Below are 24811 nucleotides of genomic sequence, written 5' to 3'. Positions count from 1 at the left end.
TGGCCCTTCATTCATGCCAAGATTGTGCCTATACTCAGCCAGTCTAGCTGCCAGCATTGACCCAACATTCAGCCAGTCTATCCACAAATGGCCAACGTTCGTGCCAAGACTATGCCCATGTTCAGCCAATCTATTAATTATGGCCCTACATTCGTGCCAATACTATGCCCATATTCAGCCAATCTCACGCCAATAGTATGCCCACATTCAGTCGATCTGTCAATAATGGCCCGAAATTCGCGCCAATAGTATGCCCACATTCTACCAGGATCAATAATAGCCCCAGGTTCGCTCCGACTTGTGGCCACTTTTCCACCCTTGATCTAACTTTTATAGGTGGCATATCAATTGCAAGGCCAGTGGGAAATTGTATGCGATCGGGTGTCCCACCTAGTTTTGTACCACACCTCTTGCTGGCCAGCAACAATGCAGACATATACCGCTTGTTTTCCACCAGCCGGAGCTTGTATGTGTAACATTTTACATATAAGCAGTCAGCAGACATACAAAAAAGAAAGAACGGATTCAAAGAACGAAATTTATTGCATCTACGGTGCCAGTACATCGTGAAATGCACTGTGCCGGAGCCGCTGAATCGATGAGTCATATCGGCACTAATCGTTGCACTCCTCTTGTAAGAGAACTTTTGCAGTGCCTTGAAACAAATTCCTCGACAAGCTCTTGCACGATGACCTCGCTGTACATCGCAGCTGCAAAGAGGTGCATGATGTGATCATGAGTGTAAGTACAACCATCGCAGAAAAAAGACAGGAAATAAAATAACACATTGATCTTAGTGGCGCGCAGTGTGCGAGAAGGTACTCGCAACATATGTTGAAAGTAGAATTTCTAAATGACTCTTAATATAAATCCCTACACTAATAGCAAAATGTTGAATTGAATTTAACAATTTTTTCCCACCGTATTGCTAATTTCTAATCCCAATTTGCCGTGTCACACCCTCAAATGCATATTAAAAGTCACAAAAAGAGATAAATATAGTGCTTAATACAAATCAATCTATTTTTATATTGCCTATCAAAATTATATGTCTATTGCGAGCTGGTTGTTTGCCTTTTTGTTCCAGCAAAGTATGGCACAGGTGGTAGCAGCTCCTCCCTATTGAACAGCTGTGAGCAATTTTTTTTTTCGCTATGAAATATAATATTCCATGCAAAGACGGCTTGCACAGTTTAGCGAAATGCGCTGAACGCAGGAGACCGAATGCACTTTTTTTTTAAAGTAAGCAGATTATCGATGCCGCTTGGCATGCATGTAACGGGGCAGACGGAAATCTTACTTGAAAACCACACGAAATCACTCTTCCGATAGTCCATGGGTGATTAATTCCGAGACAACATGGATAAAGTTCGCTGGGACCAGGAATTCCGCTTTTTCTCGTACGCCTGCAACTGGCCAAGACAAAGGCACCCGGCACGGGAATATTACACGCGGCCAGAAAACTGCTGCAGTGGAAGAATAAGCGCTTCTGGTACTCATCTTGCACAAACGATAGACGACCAATGTCGTAATGAACGCAACATGAGTCGGGCCACACAACACTCCGCCACGGTGATTGAAGAGATAGTCAACGTTCGGTAAATCCATTTTTTCAAAGCTGAAAAATAAAGTTCTCACCATTCTGTGCATGCCTTTGCGCTAGACATTTCGCTGTGAAAGTTGCCATTCAGAAGTTGGCGCCAGTGCTTTGTCGCTTTCTCTTTTCCTGCCGGAGAAAAAAAAAGGTCGGCGCTGATTCAAAGCGGCAATTACGCCAAGAACCATATTCATTTCCGAACACATTTCAATATAAAAGTATGGTGGTACTCACAGATAGAATCTTGCAGGCCAGGCTACTGAATTCCGTCATAATTGTCAAATCGTATCGGGTGCGGATTCTCGACAACGAACGGCGTCAGCTTGAGCGCGCATGCTTCGTCGGCACGCTGGTTGTGTGGCTTTTCGCCGCCTTGCTAGCTACAGGCGATACTCGTTGGGCGAGTGTTCGGGAAAGGAGGAGACGACGATGGGACAGGTTTCTTATATTTTTCGGAGAATTTGCTGCAGCAAGAGAAACGGCAGCTGGAAAAGGGGTAGAAGAAAATCTAGGGAGGGTGGATGAGCGGCGTTGCGCTTAGTTGGGCGCGAGGGGAAAACAGGTTAGAGAAGGTCAGTGTACCTAAAATCACAAAGAAAAAAATAACTTCTAGCATGGTGAGGGCCAGCCCTCTTCCAACAAAGAGGCTCGGCCCGGCAAAAGGCGGCTGTATGGGACTTCAAAAAGGGGGTGGAGAGGGGGGGGGGTGAAATGAGTGAAAGAATTCCGGAATGTCCGGAGGGTGCGCCATAGGCGTTGAGCACGTGAAAAGCGGCAAGGAAACGACAATGCGGAGATGTTGGAAGTGGAAACGTGGAGCTTGGGCATGAATTTCGTCAAAACGGCTCCAAACATTAGCGTAATCTCTGCGGTCGTGTGCCTCTTTGGTTGAAGCTGAGCTAAATGTGTTACTATGAAAATACCGGAAATATAGAACAATAAAATTAGCGGGAACAATGCGTGTTCTTTGAGTGTTTCATATATGATACTTGTGGCGGACAAAGTAGGATGACATACGTCCAAGCAACACCATTCATCAATATAATCCAATGATTCGCTTCTAGAGCGACGAATACCCTACATTTTATACACACCAGTGTAGGCAGGTCGGTCTAAGCCATAGTCATGCGGCCCACCCGTGCGTGTCTGCGCTAGCTCGAAATGACGCGGCGCGCTACTCAGCAATGCACCTGTTATGGCTCATTGGTATTAAGGATACGCGCAAAGAAAAGGCAAAAAAAGCTAGTGGAAATGAGACCGCGAAAAAGTTCCGATCTCTAATTTGATAAACGCGATAATTTAAAGCAAAAACGTATGCTAGAGCCGTCGTTATAGAATACCCAAAAAGCACAGCAGAATAACAAAACAATTTGCGACATTAAAAAAACCTAGCCACCTTAGCTTCGCGGCTTCAGGAAGCAGAGCCGTTTGTTCGCTTATTATTTTTTTTTAATTTAACATACATCTACCTTTTCTTTACCGTCTGCTGCTTCTTCACGCAGTAAATGCGCAGCAAGTAGTTCACGTCAACTGTTTATTTGCGATAAAACCAAAATCCCGTTTTACTCACATCGTTTCTTCTCTCAAAATGCGCCACGCAATAATTTGTGACCTAGTGGAAAAAGCGATTTATTTGTTTTTTTCTAGGGTGAGCATCCTGTGGGTGAGGCATTGTGTAATACGATTCAGCGTTTCGTGCAGCATAAACTTATTAGTTAAGTTGAGCCTATATCTTGAGACACGAATATGAACCGGCAACCTATAATCGGGGGCTGTGGTATGCGAGGTATGCGAGAGATATGCGAGGCAGTACGTTAATTAGTGCGTTATTATACCATTCCTCGAATCGAAATTTCATTTTCTTGATTGTGGCACCTCTTTCTCTCTTTCTTTTTTTCTTTGCATACCATAATTACAAAAGACGCCGCTTTTGAAAATGCGTATACCTTCGTGAATGAATCTGACCTCTGCTCACTTTCGCGCAATCAATTACATCGCGCATTTTATTGTAATTTCGCGTCAGAGTTCGACGCTAGCGCTGTTGTTGGTCATAAAAAATAAATAAATAAACAAGTCCGAATATTGAAAAAAAAAACGGATTGAGAGAAATAACCACATATAATCACAGGGACATCCATTGGTGTGTCGTGGAGCGGCACTGCCAATACAGGGAAAACAGCGGACAAGTAGGGCCATCGTTGCGGGCGTAATGAGGCGGCACTGCCAATATGGGGACGACAGCGGAAATTTAGGGCCATCGTTGGAGGTGTAACTAAGTGGCATTGCCAATATGGGGAAAACATCGGACAAATAGGGCCATCGTTGGAGGTGTAAATAAGCGGCATTGCCAATATGGGGAAAACATCGGACAAGTAGGGCCAATGTTGGAAATGGCACATTGTGGCAGTGCCAATATGGGGACAATGAAGGCAACATTGGTCCTGTATAGGGCCACACATAGCCAACAGACTCCCAATATTGGGCCAACGGTTTGTGCTGCCTGGGCTCACTTCGCCCGAAACACACACACACAGATATATATATATATATATATATATATATATATATATATATATATATATATATATATATATATATATATATATATATATATATATATATATATATATATATATATATATTTCAAAGTAGTCTCCCTGGGGCTCCATATAGATCTCCTAGCGGTGCTTCCATTGTTGGAAGTATTCCGAAAAGGCCCTTTTCGGAATGGAATTTAGCTCTGCTGTCGTTGCAGCCATAATGTCCTTTCTTTTTGAAATCGCACTCCTTTCAATGGCCTCTTGATTTTAGGAAACAGCCAGAAGTCGTAGGAGGACATATCAGGAGAGTAAGGAGCCTGAATCAAATGCGAGGAATGTGTAGGAGCAATGCCGCGAGGGATGCGCCAATTTCTTGTTGACCTCAATTCCGGTCTCTTGCGCACAGCACCACGTAGGAGATGGAGGACATCTCTGTAGTACTCGTTAGTCATTCTTTGACCCTGTGGGGTGCGTACTCGTGGTGTGCCACACAGAGGGAGTCAAAAAAGCAGTCAGCATCACTTTGACATTGCTGCGCACTTGGCGGGCCTTCTTTGGTCTTGGTGACGTGGAATGTGTCCTCTGTGACGACTGGGATTTGGTTTCCGGGTCGTACCCGTACACCCAAGACTCGTCACTAGTGATTACGGCGTCGGTGAAGTCAGGGTAACTGTTTGTGGAATCCAGCATCTCCTGTGAGACTTCAACACGAAGCTGCTTTTTCTCCACCGTCAGCAGCTTGGGCACGAATTTCGCCGCAACTCTCTCCATGGCCAAATCTTCGGTGATAATGGAATGTGCAGAAATATTGCTGATGTCCACCTCTTCCGCATTTCTCGGATAGTCACACAACAGTCCCGCATCACCACAGCGTTCACTTTGGCAATTACCCGGGCATTTCGGCATGTTGATGGCCGACCGGAGTGTGGCTCTCTCTCCACGGATGTGCGGCCGTCTTTAAACCAGTTGCACCACTGCTTAACCTGTGTGCTGCTCATAGCATCATCACCGAAAGCCGTCTGAACATTTCGAATGGTTTGCACTTGGCTATCGGCAAGTTTCTGGCAAAATTCGAGGTAGTAGCGCTGCTCCTCTCGCTCCGCCATTTTCCTTGCAACAAAAAACCGACGAGAGCACTGCGCACTGCCTCACGCAAACGCTGCTTCCCAGCGACTGACGCTATCGGCAGGCGGGAAAAAAATTCGTGCATGCGCACGAGGGTTCAAGGTCGGCTGCTGTAAGCGCGCTTGTTTCATATCCATCATGTGCTCGCAAAAAAAATAAAGTCGGATACTTTTCTAAAAGACCTCGTATATATATATATATATATATATATATATATATATATGTATGGGTTGCGAGAGCATGAAGTACTTGACTGCTTACAAGAGTATAGCGAAGTATACGCTTCGTTAAAGGAAACATATTTATTCGACTCGACGTTTCGATCGAAAGACCGATCTTCTTTTAATATATATATATATATATATATATATATATATATATATATATATATATATACATAGAGCTTCGAAGGCAATCGCGTTTTCGAAATTCTAAAAACTGATATGGCTATTGATAACCACCGCCTACAAATCTCTATTTGCAACTAGGTGCCCAACTTTACTAGTTAAAAATTTAAGAATTAAAAATTAGCTATCCAGCTGACTACTTAACTCGATCCACCGGTTTTATGGTGTCCGCTAACACTGAAAATAGTATTTAGCAAAATCCATATTTTTACCCCAAAAAGAACATTTTTTGAAAATTTTTGAAAGTGCTATATATGCTAAAGTGCTATATATGTATATATATATATATATATATATATATATATATACAACTCAGAAGGGGAATCAGGGGTCGTTATAGATATGAGAGAAGCCAACAGCCACAGAAAGCAAGGAACACAGGGTTTTTTAATTATTTATTTTGTGGTGTTTATCAATTGAGAATATTACTGTATATTTTATCGCTTAAATATAGTTGATTCGAAAAGCAGAAGAAAAAACAACCGCATGCCGAGTGGGAACCTAATACACGGCCCTCAAATTACGCGTCGGGTACTATACCAACTGAGCTAGGGCGACGGCTGTCATATCTTCTACTCTCGGGGGGTATTTATGTTTACAAGTGACCTAAAATTGAGAGTGTTTATCAGTGCCACCCACGTGCATAAGCGGCGTCCATAACCTTTGCAGTTAGTCCCGAAAAGAACAAATTTGCGGCAGACTAGAATGACAAACCTCTCTCCCCTTTCAGTCCTTTTTCTTAGAGTGAGGGCCTCAGGGAGACTGACTGCGCCTAAATTCGACATCTGGCTGGATACCGCCATATTGTTTCTACCGATCTAAGACACCCTGATATATCTCAAAGGGAAAGGAGCGATTCCTCGTGATCTGCATTTTCCAATTTCTGAATACTTCTGGTTTATGGAGGTTTCACGTCAACAGTCGGCTTCATTCCATTCAATCAACCCAGTTTCTACCTTCTGCGTTTTTTAGCTGTCGCTTAACGCTCTTTATTTCTCCGTCCTTGTTTCCTGCATACGTACTCTTCAGTTTCCTAGTTATTTTCCCCCTGTGAGTGTCAACGCTCTTTATGAGTATGTAAACACCTCAGCTGCACAGCTGGTTAGTGCGAGCTGAGAACAGTTTTTTTTTTCTTGTTCTCTTCATGCTCCACACTTCGCATGTGCCGATCCAACAGTGCCTTCCCACAAATCGAATGCATGTCGCACGCTTTGCAAAATGCGTCGCAATTACCTTCTCTGCTGGCCTGCAGCCGTCTTTCCAAAATCTTCTTCCGTTACCAAGCGGATCTGTACTTCTGTGTCTTCTTTTTTTTTGCTTTTGGGCCAGCTGGGCCGTGGCCCGCAGGCCACTGTCATCACCGCTCATTCCAGTCCTTTCGAAAACTTTGCACAAAAAGATACAGCTGCACCAGAGGCTCGAACCTTCTCCTTAGTGTTGCCGCTCGAAAGTCCAAACATCCCTAATGCTGCAAAAAATGAAGCGGCCGCGCACGAATACGAACACGCACAGCAAAATGAACCAGGCATGCACCATTCGAATCAGGCCGTAACTGTCAATAACTCTCGGCGCTGTCAACTCTGTGAAGTCGTTGCTATAACCAATTCTCTACAATCGCAGATCCCTGGGAGTCCTGTTTCCACTCCAGACGCAGAGGTGCAGTGGTTAAGTGACGTGCCACTGCCCTGCGATGGCAGGTGCTGCCACTGATGGGGCTTGTGAGATCCCTGTTCTTAATCCTGACGAACCTCTCCCTACTAATCATTAACTGAACAGCCACGATCGACAGGTTCTGATGACGTCACGTCACCTAGGTGGCCAAGGGCATGTACTAATATTTATCTCGAATCTTCACTTCATCAGGAAGAAGGAAACTTGACTCCGCAGCTCTCAATGGAAAGCAGACCACAAAACGGCCCACGTTTACCTCTAAGGAACTGGCAAGAGCGCGCCACGCAGTGCAGTGGCATGCTTTTCACGCACTTCCCGCGAGCAGTGCTTCCCAGATGCCATCTGCGAGGGTAGACCATCAAGAAGAAGCCCATCTCGGCTGCTGCCGCACACGGCGGCATTAAGCAATTCAGCACTGCACAGGCCGGCACTGCCCAGTTTGGTGCTGCGCTGTTTGGCAGTCCACATGTCGGCATTCGACACGTTAGCACTCAACATACTAACACTTCACACGTCGTTTCTGAAAACTTCGGCATCACATAATTCGGCACTGCATACATCGGCACTGCACCATTCGAAACTGCGCATGTCAGCGATGCACAGGTCTGCATTGCTCAGTTTCGGCTGCCTGCTGAAGCGGTAGAGCGCGCTCCTCTTTGCGACAGTGACGGTACCTAGTTAATTGAAGACCCACCAAGCTGAGCATTTTACCAGGCGTTAACATTCTCCATGCGCGTGCCCGCATTCGCAGTCAGTGGAGAACACCGCGGTGACAAGGAAGACGAGGAACCTGTTATCGAGCAGCACGCAGTCATCATCAGTGTTTCTGGAGCCTCAGAAAGTGAGATGAAAGAAGAGGAGGAGAACGTAATCCCCCGCCGTGGGTATGTGCCATTCAGCCCGAGGACATCATCATCATCATCATCATCAACAACAACAACTACTGCCGCCACTCGCAGTTCACCACCTGTGCTTGGCCTCTCCCCCGTAGTATGTGCCATTTTATTTGAGGCCAACCAACCAACCACTCGCACTAAAAGAACGAAGGCCATCTGGTCGAGGAGCTCTGACACCAGCTCCTTTGAGACTGAGGCACCACTGGCCAAGCTCAGTGGTATGCAGCCCCCGCCGTCAGTGGATCCCTTCGAAGCGACGCGGGAGCCGTCAGCATGGTGCATGACACCAGCAGCCGAAGTAGAGAACCTGCAGGTTGATCAGGCCGCAAGCAAGGCGTGGGCAGCCAACGAGTGCGCAGGTGCAACCAGCGCCAAGCACGCAGCACCAAGTCCAATGTGGATGTCGGAGACGCCCAGTCCTAGAGGGAGAAGCAACGAGAAAGCCACCTTGGCCTCTCCACGGAGTGCAGGCAAGAAGCTGGCCACACCCAGCCCTCGCAGGCAATCAAAGACGCCCAGTCCGAGAACGGCAGGGGTAGCCAGAAAGCAGTCTGCCATGTCCAGTCCCAAACGACAACCGCGAACCAGCCCATTGAAAGCACCCGCACAACCTGCCACTCCAAGCCCTGCAAGGAAGGAGGCAGCACAAGGCAGAGCCAGGCAGAAGGCTCCAGTGACGCACACTCCTCGAAAGCAGACTTTTCAGACACTGAACCCTGAAAGAGAACCATGTCTGGGCATTCCTGCCAAGGACAAGAACACGATCCCTTCGAAGACTACTAGAGCCAAACAGCATTTTTCTCCCGCAAGCGTAGTGCAAGAACGACTGCAGGTGCCAAGTCCCACTAAGGACAAAACGCCGTTAGAGATGATAAGGGGTAGGGCTGAAAGATCATCCACTTCTGCTGATGCTACAAGAGAGTCTGCATCGACAGCACCTCATCACACATCGCGTCAAGACACGCAGAAAGCTACCAAAGAACGTGCTCACTCAAGCAAGCGAGCTGCTTGGACACCGTGTCCTACACGGGGGCCCCTCATGTCTGGTCCTAGTGAGGACAAAGAACCATGTGCTGAAAAGATTTTCACAAGGTTGCAGCAGCGTTGCTCTTCGGCGGACATCCAGGAACGGTTGCCAGACCCAAGTTCCGGCGAAGGCAAATGGCCCAGCAAGAAGGCAAACAACAGAACCGCAAAGCGTTCCCCTGCCACAGGTGCTGCGAAGGAGCTGCTGCTCACGTTGGCCCGACGCAGTTCCAGTCCGACATCTGACAGGCAGCAGGACCCAGAAAGATGCACTTCAGCCCCACGGTCCAAGCTATGTGGTTCTCGACGCAGGGCTTCTTCTGCAGCTAGCACCCACCATGCTCCTAAGAGTATTGCTGAAGGTGATGGTGCTGAATGTGACGCAGAGACAATTCCTCGCACGAGAAATCGAAGCCACTCGGGCAATTCCGTCCAGAATACGCAGCCAAGAATGGCGCCTCTGGCTCGCAGCAGCCGTAGGCTCTCTAGCAGCGTCGCACTGGACACAACTGCTCAAGCTCATGACACCGAAGTAGAGCAGCAGCCGGAGCCAGCGTCCACGATACCCAGCAGCCCTGACTCCGCCAAGCGCAAGGGCACTGAAGGAATGGAATCGCCAGTTGGAGATTCGAAGCCACCGCCGCCTGAAAGGCAGCTGATGCTGAAAGCCAAGAGATCAGCTGACGCTGAAGGTTACGAGCTTGTCCAGCCTGCAGAACCTGGTGATAAAGAGTCCCAGATGAAGCCACCAGCGGCTCTCTCCTGCGGCCCGTCCCACGGCACCGCCGGTTGCAGAAAGCAGAGGGAAAGACTGCTTATGCCAAGATATCCTATTTAACGAGCCATAAGGGACACCCTGAAAAGGAAGCAGCGGAGGCGCGTCGTAATATTTCCTGTGCTCTTACGGATGGCTGAGCCCAGCAGAATGGCAGCTGCAGGCAGCACGAAATTCCAGAAGACGCCCAGGCAACCAGTGGTTCGTTAAAAGCTCAAGCTGAGACAGCCAGCAGTTCCAGTGTACCGAACGACCCCATCAACTTCAACCAGGACTGCCAGCTCTAAAAGCACGAAAGACGATGAATAGTAGCTACTTCTTTTCAACCTGATGAACTTATTGGTGATGAATATGACATTGACAAGTTATTTTTGCGTTTAAGAGGAAATGGTGACACTACATCGAAAACCTCGTTCGCAGTTAGTACTTTCTACAAAGAGAGCTTTCAAGGCCGTGTGCAGGCTGCATGTCTGCATTGCACACCAGCTGTAGCCGAATTTGGTTCTGAAGTAATGGCAGCAATCTGGAAGACCCTTTTTATCATTTCATTTTTATTTGCACGATAAATGTGTGGACAAGGTTCAGGCAAAAAGGGATGAGCGCTCCTGTAATGATATATAGCAGCTCTGAATGGCACATCTTTTCTATCGTCATATTTAAACAAAGCTATAACTTGAGGAATTTGTGCACCTAGCGTTGTAGGCTTAATCCCGCAACGCGTTGTTGGGCTGGGACGAATGCGAAAAAGGAAGACCACAACAAAAGAGATTTACACCATCAGCAGGAGCTGACCACTGATTAAGCGCTGCTGTACATCCAAAGCGTGCTCGTGTCGGCGAAGACAATATTTGAAGCATGATCAGCCAATAAGAGGGGAAGGCTCAGCGTGTGCCGCCACTGCGGCGCATGCACCAGCTCCATAAGTTGCGGCTTTAAAGTTCTCGAACGTAGTTCTCTCCTTTCGTTTGCGTGCGCGCAGGCTGAAGAACAGATCGACGCTGCCTTTGCCTGGCGCGGGTTCATTCACCTAGTTTCCCCGTGCCGAAGCGCAAGGAAGGCAAGTATACGCCCCAATCCACCTATTCACTTACCGTAATGTTTCTTGATATAGCTTCGCCCCCTACACACACACACACGCGCACGCACGCATATATATAAAGCAGACTAACAAGCGCTTAAAAACGTAAGGGTTCAGTGACGCTTCGTTTGGGGACGAGTCTTCTTCGGAGTGCTGCATGATTTTCCAGACTAGTATTTATAGGGGTTGGAAAAAGGCTGCTATAATGCGCCCGAGTTAATCCCCCCCAAACACACACACACACACACGGAAAGAAAGGAAAAAAAAGAATAAAAAAAGCTGTACAAAAAACGGCACCTACTCGCTTGGCAGGTGATGAATCACATTCCAGAAGGGGGTCCACTGGCCCTACTTCGGACATAGCGCAAAACTCCCCACAAACACACGCACAACACAAAACGCTGTGGAACACACGCACACATTCCATTCCTGTGGAGTGTGCGATAAATTCATTGTCCGTAGCGCGTGATGTCTTGCCGTGAAAACACGTTTCCTTGAACTGATAAGTGCTTGCTTTGAAGAAAGGACATGCGTCAGACGCACAGCATTTGAATCCAGGAATGTGAATGACGGTCTAGTTTTTCGGGAAGAGCTATAAATAGTCTGAAGGGGGATACCGGCCTTTGAGCCCGGATTAAGGCGCAAGTCCCTCACGATGATGTCGGTGGAGTCACCCCTGATTTTGACTGCAAATGGTGCCTTTCACATCTTTACTACAGGCGTGTATGGATGGCAAAAAGCGCAATCAGGGGTAGAGGAAAGACCCGAGCCAATGTGGCAGGCTGCGTTCTGTGCCTTTGTGCTCTAGCTTATCTGCTTCCTGGTGCACACAATGAACTTGCCTTAGGGGCGTTGCGTCAACCACGCCCAGTGACACCCCAGTGTGGCAAGATAGGTAGAAATAATGGTAATAACAGTAACCGGTTTCCAAAGGACAGAATAGAAACGAACTGTAAAGAGTAAAGAGGGAATTCACACTGAAAATAACTTGCAAAAATGTTTTTAAAAATTGTGTAGTTGCTTCATTCTTGCGGCTTATTACTGCGAAATGAAAATAGCATGTTCTCTTACTAAATTATCAATGTAATTACGAATTTTTGTCTGTAGGCAGTCAGTTGAGTTTCACAGGGCTCTCATTAAGTCCTGAGGAAGCTGTTTTTCCTATATATGAGATACGACTCTCGCACTTCTCTGTCCCGATGTGTGCGGAAGTTTGATTCAAGGATTGTTACTTGCAGGTTACTGAATTCGCGACCTGCAATGTAACCATATCTGGAAAAGGGGAGATTGGGAAGAAATTGTGCGTGTGTGTCCGCGAGTGTGTGTGTGTGTGTGCGTGCGCGTGTGGTTGCGAGAGCATCAATTGCCTGACTGCTCAATAGAGTATATAGCGAAGCATACACTTCGTTGAAGGAAACATATTTATTTGATTCGACGTTTCGATCGGAGGACCAATCTTTTTCAACAGTGATTTTTCTTCGCTGGTGTATTATCCCCTTTTATAGAGGTTGGACACAGCACAGGTGAGCGAGAAACAGATAGTGTGTGCAGACATAAGTAGATAGAAGTAAAAAGTACAAGTAGAAATAAGCATGGATAGCGAAAAGGGTAGTGGGACCCGCACGAAAAAAAATGGAGAGTGCGCAGAACATGTAAAGAGTGGGAAGTACAATATCCAGACGCGACCTCTGCTTTGTTAAGCGCCGCGTGCTTGCTTATTGGCAGGCGTGTTGAGATGAACTCAGATGGTCGACAGCGGGCGTGGCCGTGCAGCTGCCTTCGTGGAAGAATGCGGCAACTTGTAGCTCCTCCTGGCCACGAAAGCAGGGGGAAAAGGCCTTGACCCACCAACAGATGGAGCGGGAGAAAAAAGCCAAAAGTAGAGTTTTTTCTCTGCAATCGGCAATACTGCACCCACCGCTGGTTTAGCCGCTGAGGGTGGACTATGAGGAAGAGCGAAAAAAAAAACATAGGGGAGGTACATCCTTGAGGTACCTGCCCTCCGTACCCGATATAGCTCCAAAGAAAAAGGCTCTGCTTCATGAGTGATCGTAGAGCGATTCCTTCTTGAACTGCCTTTTCCATTTTCTCTATACTTCTACAATCTGCTTCATTCCATTTAATTAATCCACTTTCTACCTTCGGCATTTTTGAAACGAAAAGCTTCACTACGCAGGTCAGAGCCGAGCTTCGCGTGAGCCGAACTGGTCAGTTATGCGCATGCGGGAAACCGAGTGACGTCACGCGCGCGCAGGTGGTCTCTCCTCGCCGCTGCCGCAGCCGTCGCCGCCGCCCACTACGTCACCTGACCTTTCGGCAGAGCCGCGCGCTGCTGCGCATGTGCGTCGCCTCCTCGCTGTCGTTACAACTACGCGCTTCGCCTCCTAAACACACCGTTTGACCTTTCGTTGCAGCCGCGTGTTTCCCCAGGTTGCCCGCGTCGTAGCCGGCAACCCTCCTCTCCGCATTCCTGCGGGCAGTTTTAACCGCGCCGATTTCCGTTTCCTCCTCCACCTCCGTACAGGCAGTTTGTGGACGGCCGAACGCCTCCACCGTTATCATGGCGCTCCCAGTGCATTGTGCGCAAACCACGACAGCCATGATGTCAAACCAAGCATAACTGAAGCTTTTTGCTTGTTCATCCAGGCTTAACCAGAGTTAAGCCACGGCCTAATTTTTTAGCTGCCGCTTAACGCTCTTTATTGCTCGTTAGTTTCCTAGTCATTTTCCCTCACTGAGGGTCAACGCTCTTTCTGCAAAGTATCTAAGCACCTTAGCTGCCCAGCTTGTTAATGTGGGCAGAGAACTGTTTTTTTTTTCTTGTTCTCTTCACGCTTCACAGTTCTCATGTGGCGATCCGACAGCGTCTTCCCAGCAATCAAATGCATGTCGCAAGCTTTGCAATATGCATCGGAATTACCTTTTCTCCTGGCCTGCAGCCATCCTTCCAAAGTCTTTTTCCGTTACCAAGCGGACCTGTACTTCTGTGTCTTCTTTTTTTTCGCCTCTGGGCCAGCTGAGCTGTGGCCCGTGGGCCACTGTCGTCACTGCTCATTTCAGTCCTTTTGGAAAACTTTGCACGAAAAGGATAACTTGCACCAAAGGCTCGAACTTTCTCCTTAAAGGGCAATTGCAGCACTTTCTTGAGAATTTTGCGATATTCAAGGATTCAAATCAATATATGCTCTAGGTAAAGCATGCCAAGTGTTTTTGCACTAGCATTTAAAATAGTGAAGTAATCGACGATTCAATTTCACGCTTCTGCTCAATGCACCGGAGAGCCGCCGCGGTGGCTCAGCGGCTATGGTGATCGGCTGCTGACCCAAAAGACGCGGGTTCGATCCCGGCCGCGGCGGCTAGAATTTCTTTGGAGGAGAAATTCTAGAGGCCCGTGTACTGTGCGATGTCAGTGGACGTTAAAGAACCCCAGGTGGTCGAAATTTCCGGAGCCCTTCACTACGGCGTCTCTCATAGCCTTAGTCGCTTTGGGACGTTAAACCCCATAAACCAACCTCAATGCACCGGAGGAGTGCAGGGAAAGCCAGCGTGACGTCACGGAAGGTATGATTTCAAATTACGGCTGTCGTCCGCCACACCGTGCCCTGACTCGTTATACGCTGCCAAAAAACTCTCGGCAGGGTTTGCCTTCGGTGGCGTTGGTTTTTTTTCCTTCAAAGCAGGCATTTGTGTGTTGGAAATGTACCGATACCTTCGATAACGTCATGATGCGGCCCCCACTTGGCGTTTTGCGCTGCGGAGAAGCTTGAAGGGTGTCCGGAATTTAATCAGCGATTACTTCGCTATTTCAAGTGGTAGCACAAAAAGACCTCGCAGGCTTTACTTGCAAGTTTCACGCATTCGACCCTCTTAAGCTCGTTGATTTCTAAATGTTATGCAGGTTACCGCTGTTGCCGCTCGAAAGTCCAAACTTCCCCAATGCTGCAAAAAATGAAGCGGCCGCGCACGATTACGAACACACACAGCGAAATGAACAAGGCTGCACCATTCGAATCAGGCCGTAGCTGTCAGTAACTCTCATAGCCGTCAATTTTGAGAAGCCGCTTTTATGGCCAATTCTCTACAATCGTAGATCCCCGGGAGTCCTGATTCCACTCCTGGCGCAGTGGTGCAGTGGTTAAGCGACGCGCCACTGCCCAGCGATGGCAGGTGCTGCCATCGATGGGACAATGTGCAATCCAGGTTGCTCTTCCTGGGGAACCTCTCGCGACTAATCATTAACTGAACGGCCACGGGAGCAGGTTTGGTTGGCGTCACGTGACCTAGGTGGCCCGCGTTCCAGAAGTGTACTTCAGGACAGACAGACAACCGCTTTTCGTCGCAGTGGAAGCCTAGCTCTAGGGCACTAAAATGGCAACCACGGGATTCTTCCCTCGAGACTCGGAGATTTAGTGATTACCATTATTCAGCCCAAAAGCTGTATCTTAGGCAGCCCTCTTGATTTTCAAGTAGCCCGAATAATGTTTTATTTTAAGTGACAAAATGAGAACCTCAATGCAGCGGAAAGCCAGTATCGCCGGCTGCAAGAAACCTGATAGCTTTTTGCTGAATGTCGAAAGTAATTTCCCTTAATATTTTTGTAAGAAAAAAAGTATTTTTGTCGTGTGACAGCTTATTGTGGAAGTATGGGAGGTCCGACTTCCGCCCCGCACTCTCGCTACCGCGGCTGCAGTCTTCACTCGCTAACCGCGTAGGGCTTCGCGCTCGATTGGAACAAAGGGAGGAGCGACAAAGCGTGAACATTCACATGCTAATTATTACACTTGCAAATAATGCACAAAGCGGGCCAGCTAGCTATAAAATATCAACGAGGCATTCCTCGGAAATTGAAGGCTACGTATAAGAAGACCTTCCGATTAAAAGGAGTATAGACACTTAATTTTGGTGGTATGTTTTCGTCTATTCAATGGCGCGGAAGGCACTACTAAGCATGAATCACCATGTGGTATTCGCCGAAGACCGCTAAATAATTCACGCTCATTCGGTTTCAACAGCCGAACGAGGGCTGTGACATCAAAGAGAGGTTATAGGTCTCGTCAGGCATAGAAAAACTGCGATATAACCGCTGCTTCATCGTCTTAATTCATTACAACGCTGAAGCGAGCCTTCCTCAAGAGCCGGATTAACAACTTGAGTAGAAACACCGATTATGTTAGTTTTCATGTCCCACCTGATTCATAACCTCTCTTGAAACCGACACAAAAACAGCACGAGAGAGAAATTCGATTTTAAATCATTTAGCGGTCGTAAGAGGATACCACGTGGCAATCCGTGTATAACAATGCCTTACGCATCATTAAAAACGAGAAAACATGAACCCAAAAGTTAGGTCTCTATACTCCTTTAAAGGCGGTATCGGCGGCTAGCGTTTGCACGCGCCGATAATGGCGGCCGGGTCTTCCCGTGCTCGCCGCATTCTTGGAGCAACGCTATGCAGTGGGGCATTTGCAGGGGGATGCGGCGGCTCGCGTTTGCGGCGCTCGCTTCGCTGCCCAAACCGGAAGCCCAGCGGCAGGGTGCCACAGACCTTCGGTGCGCCTGCCGCGGGAGGCGACGATGAGTCGAGAGCGTCCGGCCATAACCGCTCGCTCCGCGTAGCCTTGGAGGTGGCGCTCCCGTCTATGCTTCCGCTTCCCCCATATGGGACCTTCCCCCCCCTCCCAGCTGGTCACTTACCGCCGCATAGTGGTAACAGTGGGACGGAGGGTGGAAACGGGAAAAAACTACAGTGATGAAAACGAGACTGAACAACCAAAAAGGCCAATCCGTAGCGTAGTCAACAAGCCATCAGACGTCAATCCGAAGCGCTGTATTCCCGGCATGCTTGGGCCGTCCATCATGATTCAAGTGCAGAGCCGCCAGGTCATGATCAGTGTTACTTAAATGTGTATAAATACCAAACTTTTGGGTGCATGTTTTTTTGTTTGTAATCATGCGTAAGGCATTATTATACTTTGACTGCCATGTGGTATACTCCTACCACTGCTCAATAATTTATAGCGAAATTTTTTTCTAGTGCTGCTCCGGTTTCGGTTACAACAGCCGATGATGATGATATCAACTTTATTTTCCGCCAGATAAGGAAGCCCCCTACTCCCCGTCCCCGGCATGCAGGCCTTGGTGACGGGGTCGGGACCTCCGCGATTAGAAGGAGGCGAAGAGGTCTTGATTCCTCGCGGCTTCTTCTGCCAGGCGGATGGCTTGTTGCTGTGAAGCAGGGCCTCGCTCCGCAGCAGGGCTTCCCAGGTTTCTCTACAATTTATGTTTTCGTTAGCCCCTGGGGAGCTAACGCATTCCCAGATTACGTGGTCGAGGGTCCCTCTCGCCCAGCAGTGCTTGCACTTATCGTTTTCTTTGTTATCTCTCTGAACATGATATGCCCAGACCGGATTTAAGAAGTTCCCAGCTTGGAGGCGTCGCCATGCGATTGCCTCCCTATTGTTTAGACTTTTATCCGGTGGTTGCACCAGTCTCCTCTGTAAACGATAATTTTCAACAATCTCCGTATAATTTTGCAGACGCTCGTCCATGTTCCAGCAGTCGGGCGGCTCCACAGCTACCCGGAAGTAGAGAGCTCGGACTAACTCGTGGACCGCGTCGTTGCCAGGAACGGACGAGTGTGCAGGCGTCCAAATTAGGCTACCTTTTCTGTTTAGCCGTCTACTGGTCAGAAAACTTGCTGCTTCCGGCAAGATCCTACCCTTTCCAAAATTATAGATGGCCGTTTTGCCATCGCTAATTATAAAATTGGCTTCCGTTCCAACGCAAGCGAGCGCTATCGCAACTTCTTCAGCTGTTTCCGCATTGCGGCTTCTGATGGTGGCTGCCGATACGGGGGCACCGCGGCCGTCGATCACTGAGGCGACCGCCGTACCCGACTCTTGCTGCGTCCACGTACGCAACTGACTTGCTGCCCATCGGATCGAAGCGTCTGATTAGTGTTTCTGCTCTCTTCTCCCTCCTTTCAGTGTTGAATAAGGGATGCATGTTACGAGGGAGTGGGGGAATGATTAGATTTTCTCGGCAGTCCTGCAGAATGCTCGATTTGGCTCGTAGTCCCCTATCTGTTTGCAGGCCTACCATTTCAAGGATGGCTCTGCATGTGGTTGTTCGGCTTAATGTTTCGAGCTATGAAATTCTGACAGCCTTCGCTATTTCGTCCCAGGTATTGTGCACTCCCATAGAGAGCAGCTTCTCTGTGGAGGTGCTAATCGGTAAGCCCAGGGCCCTCTTTATGCACCGTCGAAAGAGTGAGTCTGGTTTTTTCTTCTCCTCAGCCCTAATGTTTAAGAAAGGTGTGGCATAACTCACGCGGCTTATTACGCCTTGGGCTAGTTTAAGTAAGCTTCTTTCCTTGAGGCCTCGTCCTTTCAGCGCGACCCTTCTAAATATGCCAAGGGCTTGCGTGGCAAATCCCTCGAGCCTTTTGATTGCCCCATCGTTATATCCATTATCCTGAATAAATAGCCCTAAGATTCTGGCTCGACCTTCCTTTGGAACTGGTTTCCCCTATACTTTAATGTCAAATTTCCAGTTGTGCTTGCATCGGAGTGACTTCGGGTTACAGACGAATAATTCTGATTTTTGCGGAAAGCATGAGAGACCCATAGTGGCAGCATAGTCGATGACAGTGTCCGCCGCAGCCCGCAGGCGCTCCTCGATACTGGCATCGCTCCCCTGGTTAATCGAGAGGTTGATGTCATCCGCATACGTCCTGAAATTTAGCCCCTCTTGTTGTTGTGCTGATTGCTGTATACTTTATAGTAATTGCACTGCTTTATTACCGCTTTCTTCAGTCGCAGCTCCGCTCAGCTTTCTTTTGGCCATTGCCTTATCTGTGTTGCGCTGGGCGGGCACTATTCTGCTATTGAGAGTTTCTCATTGTTAGCGCCGCTTCGGGTTCTTTGTTTGCCAATGTGAATTCTGTTGTTTTTCACGGAGGTGCCCTTGCAGGAATGGAGGAATCAAGTGCACAACCCGCAGAGCACCTGCACGAGGTAAGTATGTGTGTCCTGTGTGCCAAGCTTAGTTTGTCTTTGAGTAATCTCAAAGGAAGCATGTGAGAAACCATCAACCAGAATCTATAAGCTCTCTTGGTTCTGAGAAAGCCTCCTACGGTTGTGATCAGTGTACTATGTGTTTGCCCACCGTGGCGAATTGTTGCAGCACCACAAGCAGAATCACGGGTTCGTGACCAGACTCTGTGCGCTTCAGTTCTCTTCCTATTCAGGTGAGGAAGACGCACGTGTTCTTGGCGTCTTTTTTTATGCATGCACCAAAACATGTTCGCTCGTGTACACATGCGAATAGGCTTGTGTACACCACTCGAGTAGTGTTCTGCGAAGGAAAATGAAGCGAAATTTCGACAGTTTGAAGCGCCTTCAGGCACCCATATGAACGCCAAAGGTATGCCTATCGGGTCACCAGCGTAGCAGATTCCAGGATTTCACCTTTCCTCCCGCAGAACAGCGTTCTTGACAAGCTGGCTCACGTCCGTACATATCAGTGCATTGCAAATTATATAGCTGGGTAAAGTAAGGAACAAGCAGAGCAAACGCCGAGCTTTAACTTCTGGTTTATTCAAGCGAAGCTGTTCGCAGGCACAACCATTGAGTACGCCACCAGAACAGCAGCTGAAGCATAGGATGAATTTTTAAAAAAGAGCGTGAGAAGCGCAAACGAAGGGAAAACATTATGCGCCTCGCTAATTTTTAATCCACAACCAGGAGTAACAGTTTACCTCTTCTTTCCGATTCGACAAACATGTAGTATTTTGAGGGTGCGAACTTGGACACAGTGGAGCTACAAGCTTGCACGTAATGTTCCTCTTGCTAGGAAATAGTTCCCACTACTTGCGAAATGATAATCTTATCTTTTTGTGAACAGTTCACGAAAACCATATTGTTAACTAAAACTAATCAGTGCTGTCTCTGTGCTCTGAATAAAGGAGTATAGCTCCTTTGTACACGATATCTATATTCCATGTGCAGGCTACTAGTGTAAATAGAAGACTGATTTTAATGCGTAAGCCTTCCTTGCCTCATTGAGCGAAAACTCGTGTGTGTTAACATTCAATTGTAGCCGTAAAAGATGGCGTCCTCATGCAACCTGGCGGGTAGCAGTTAAATTAATAATTGGCTGCGGAAGCAACCTAGTAGGCAGGTAGCCGCCTACGTCGCATGGCCTTGTGGCGTCCTCAGAGCCCACCCATTGGAAACTGTCCACCGTGGCAGGTGGCAGCTAAATGAATGATTGATATTTGCGAAGAGCAACCTGGGTAATACGAGAGCTGCCGCTGGGAGTACCTGCCATTGCAGAGCAGTGGTGTATTGCTTATTCGCTGCACCACTGCTCTAGGAGGAGTATGAGGACTCTCAGGGATCCATGAATGCAGAGAACGACCTTTTGCATATATGGGAATTAATCCACATGTTATCGCGTCATACCCTTAACTTATAGGTTGTTTTAACGCCAATTTTGTGCACTGTAATTTGAGATGTCTGCGTCTGCAGCCTTTGTGAAACTTCTTCATTGTCTACAGTGATTGTAACTGTGAATACAGCACTTCCTAGCCTGGGGTAGCACATAGGTGCGTCGTGCCAATAGTCCATGACTTCACCTGTATCTGTAGGGCTTGCTTCGCTTCCAGCAAGTGCTGATTCAACTGCATGAAAAAAGAGTCTGCATCGGTCGCGTACACGCTGTAAGAATATTTTAGGTGTTGACACTGACCGTCCGCCACTGCGGACAGCGCGCACAGATCATGTTCGCCCTCTAGCAAATGCGCCGACCGCAGCTGCGCGGTGGCGCTGCGGAGCAGTTGCCATTACGGCGACGGCGACGCCACGAAACGCAGAAACGGGCGCCTAAGAGCTGCGCTCTAAAAGAACAAGACAAGACAGGGCTGGACGAAGCGCATCATCCAGTCTTGTCTCGTCTTGTTCTTTTTGTACTCAGCGAATCTCTACAGCAGCTCAAAAAATGAAATGCCAACTAGCCCCAGTTGTCGCACTGTTAGTTTGGATATCTCCTTCGGCGTCGAAAGCATCGCCATGTCTGATGCTATACATACAAAAAATAAAAGCCACATGTTCTATTTGCGACACTGGGCTCCTTCAAGTACTTGATAGAAACAAGAATCCTCTGGCGTAACAAAAAACGCTTTTGGTTTTCGCGTCGTTTCCAGGCTTGAGTCGGGCTTGTGCAGTTCAACAGCTGGTCCAAGTAGGTGAGGTTTTCGCGTTTGTCCGACCCAATCAACAAATTACGGCCAGAGAAGAGTTCTGCAATGCGCACACCTGGGCACAGAAAAAACCTAAGAGTCCACTGCAGCACTCGAGATCCCATCTTACGGCAGTTCTTGCCGAGAAGCGGACGGTCATTGTTTCAGCAGTAAGCATTGTAACTCTTGAGTACAGTCTTTGTCAAAAGTAACCAGGCTGCATTATTTGCTTCTAGCTTCTATAGTGGAGCTCTTGTGGTTTTCCTAAAGATCAAAAGACGTTGGAAGGTAAGAAGACCTCCATTCCTTACCTTTAACGACCATTTCAGCTTCAGGGAAGCTGTAAGGGCTCCACTGTACGAGCCAGAAGCAAACCATGCAACCTGGTTACTTTTGACAAAGCCTGTATATGAGATCGAGACGTGCGGGTAGTGCAGAAAGAGACACCTATCTATATTGTAGCGAGAGCTACACTACCCACAGTCTCGCCATTTCGCCGTGCGTCTGAAAGGCCAGTTGTGCGCATGCCCGAGGAGCAGAGTGACGTCAGAGCATGAAGCTGGTGTGCCGCGCCGCGCGCCTCGCAACTGCGTGACCGCGGAGCAGACGCAGCCCGCCTCGCCAGTTGTGCGCATGTGCGAGCAGCCGAGTGACGTCAGAGCTGGTGCGCCTTATTGCGCATGCGCAAGGGGAGGGGACGCGCTGTGGAGAGCCTTTGCCATGGAGAAGGCAGCCATTGAGCGGCTTCGCAAACATGATATACTCAACTCGTCCGACCCAGAGGTTGTGGCCTGGGAGCTGGCGTTGAGAAAAGGAAGAACGATCGGTGCAAGTCCAAGAGAGCAGCGGAAACGCCTGGGGCGAGAGAAGAGCGCCTAGCCAAGAGGCGACGTCAGGACGCGGAGCGGTTGCAGCGGCGCGCTTTGGCCCAGCTGGGTGAGCCGTCTTCCGAGGACGCGAAGGCTCGCCGCATGACCGACCACGTGATCAGACTGACTGAATGCTCCAGTGCGACGCGCTCGTTTCAAGCGGACTTTACAGTTACTTTACGGATCACCGGGCCGCCTTTTTAGCAGTCAATAAAGTTGAATAAAATGTACCGTCTTCACCACAAGTCTCGTCAAACCAGAGAATACCGTACATCTCACTACGTATATCATGGCATAGCTGAGCTAAGCCAATGCCATTTCTTTTTCAACTCTGGCAAAGCGAAATTCGCTAAAGGATCTCACAAAACTCGTAGCGGCTACTGGCATCCGCGAAGGGCTTGCACCCGTGTCAACGGTGAAATACAAAAGCAACGAAATATTGCCATTCCCGTGCCAGCGGAATCGTCTGCTTCGCCTGTCCAAAGACACCGACATGATGCCTTATGCGGCCTCGAGCGCCCTCAGTTGTGAATATTTCCTTCCCTCAGCTGTCAACATGAAAACAGCTGAGCGGGTATCGTCGTCGCGAAACATACGCGACCGACTTCGCTGCCGCGTCCACCCACCACTCACATCCACTCACTGCCACTCACAACCACTCATTGCCACTCACGTTCCCTCACATCCACTCATCAATCATGTCCACTCACCTTTCACCTCTACTCACGCTCACATCCACTCACACTCATGGTCACCATGCTGGCATCCACTGACTCGCACTCACACTCACATCCACTCAAACTCGAAACCACTCACTCGCACTCACAAAAACTCACTCGCACTAACCACTCACTCGCAATCACACTCATGACCACCCACACTCACATCCATTCACTCGCACTCATACTCACGTCCACTCACACTCACGACCACTCACTCATATTCACGGACGGACGTATGTGCGAGTGTGAGTGAGGCGATATGAGTGTATTCATGAGTGAGTGTGCCGGCCTATGATGGGAAGTTCTGCTGAAGCCCGTGTCGTTGTTGTCATGTACAAAACAAGCTTGTACACTGTGCAACTCCAAAGCATTCTGAAATGGCGCTGTGAATACAAAACAAACTGGATGCCTTTGTATTTCATAAAAGTCTACACATGTCATTCTCATTAATATAAATATAATCAGATGTGGAAGCTAGTAAACTGGATTACAGGTAGAGTAAATGCAAGAACCAGTTTGCAGGGTTTACATGGCAACGGCTCCTGGTTTAGGCTGAGAAAGAATACTTGTATACCCAGGGAAACAGGATACGATGCCCATATTACCTGGTTATCTCGAGCAAACACAAACACCTCAAGATGAATTTATAAAATTTAATTGCCAGTATGGGAGCTATGATGTCGCACAATAGAATCAAATTAAAAATAAGCCGTTTAAGTATGCGACAGGCATATATGCATATGTTCTCTGATACAGGTTTAAAGAAACGTTTGAAGTTGTTTTCACTCATCAGTAAAATGTAGTGACTGAATGTAAAGGTGACCAGTTCCCAAGTTAGCAAGCAAAGGTGAGCTTCGCTAACTGTTGGCTGATGTTAACAGTTAACATATACTGAACTTTAGAGTGCTATTGGTTGCTGACTGTCAACATCTTCAGCAAAATATACCTATTTCACTGCCAGTCTGCTTTCAAAGAAAGAAATTAACTGAGGCATCGACAGGCATCAGATATTTGAAAAAGACCAATTTTAAGTTGGGCCGAAGAATGCCGAAGAGAACAGGAAAGCAGTGATGGTTTTGTCGTTTCTGGCATCTCTTTGTTGCAACTTGAAGTTGACCGCTTTTGTGTTCAAGATTAACCAACATCCCTCCAGGTCCCAAAGAACCCGCTCGCACTCCACGGCGTCGATGAGCCTCTCATTGAAGCCTTGGGCTTGGGCGTGTGCCATGGTAGTGCAAGTGTAGTACCCACGGGCACTCCAAAGCACTTGCCAACGCAAAATGCGGCACTTTCGAGAAATCTCGCGAAATTACCGGCACTGACGTACGCTGCCGGACTAGCTGCTATTGGCTAATCATGTTAGTAACTTCCGGGCGACGAGCGAAATTTTCTGTGAGTGCAGATCCGAGCGACACGACAAGCGACACGGACATTTCGCTTCGCGCGACGGCGTCGCTCGTCGCTTGCCGCTGTCGCGTTCGCGTGAGTTTTCGCTTACATGTAGCTCAGCCTTAATGTGAACGTCCATTTTGGGCAAAAAAAAAGGTACCGGGCCTGTGGGTACATAATGGTCCAAGGAACGAGCCCATAGTGGCCGGGCACCTGGACCGGTGGCGCCGACTCTCGGCGCTTCCCTCGACGCCGACGGCGCATTGGACTGCGCAGTCTGTCGTTGGTTTCTGTGGAGTTTGCTTCGGTGCTCTTAATTTATGCGGTGTTGTGCGTGAGTACGTCGGGTGAAACAACGAAGTCTAGGCAGACGTGTTGTGTTGTTGGCTGCACTAACAGCTACGCAAACTCGGACGCTTCTAAGCCGATTCATTTTTTCCCCAATTTTGGCACCGCATTTTGCCTAAACACTTAAA

The 24811-nt window shown here is 48.3% G+C and overlaps 1 long non-coding RNA gene across 1 annotated transcript; it reads right to left on the bottom strand.

Moving 5' to 3' along the window:
* Positions 1 to 524: 524 nt before the first annotated feature.
* Positions 525 to 2194, bottom strand: LOC149355647 (uncharacterized). The gene is made up of 2 exons (XR_016289740.1): positions 1301 to 2194; positions 525 to 710 (listed from the first exon to the last, which is right to left on the bottom strand). It is a non-coding gene; the product is annotated as an uncharacterized LOC149355647 (long non-coding RNA).
* Positions 2195 to 24811: the final 22617 nt, after the last annotated feature.

The sequence above is a fragment of the Amblyomma mixtum genome, chromosome 3 (genome assembly GCF_055824585.1).
Source record: "Amblyomma mixtum isolate Tamu chromosome 3, ASM5582458v1, whole genome shotgun sequence".
Classification (NCBI taxonomy): Eukaryota; Metazoa; Arthropoda; class Arachnida; order Ixodida; family Ixodidae; genus Amblyomma; species Amblyomma mixtum.
The sequence above is the reverse complement of the archived record's forward strand: the minus strand, read 5'-3'. Positions and strand labels throughout refer to the sequence as shown.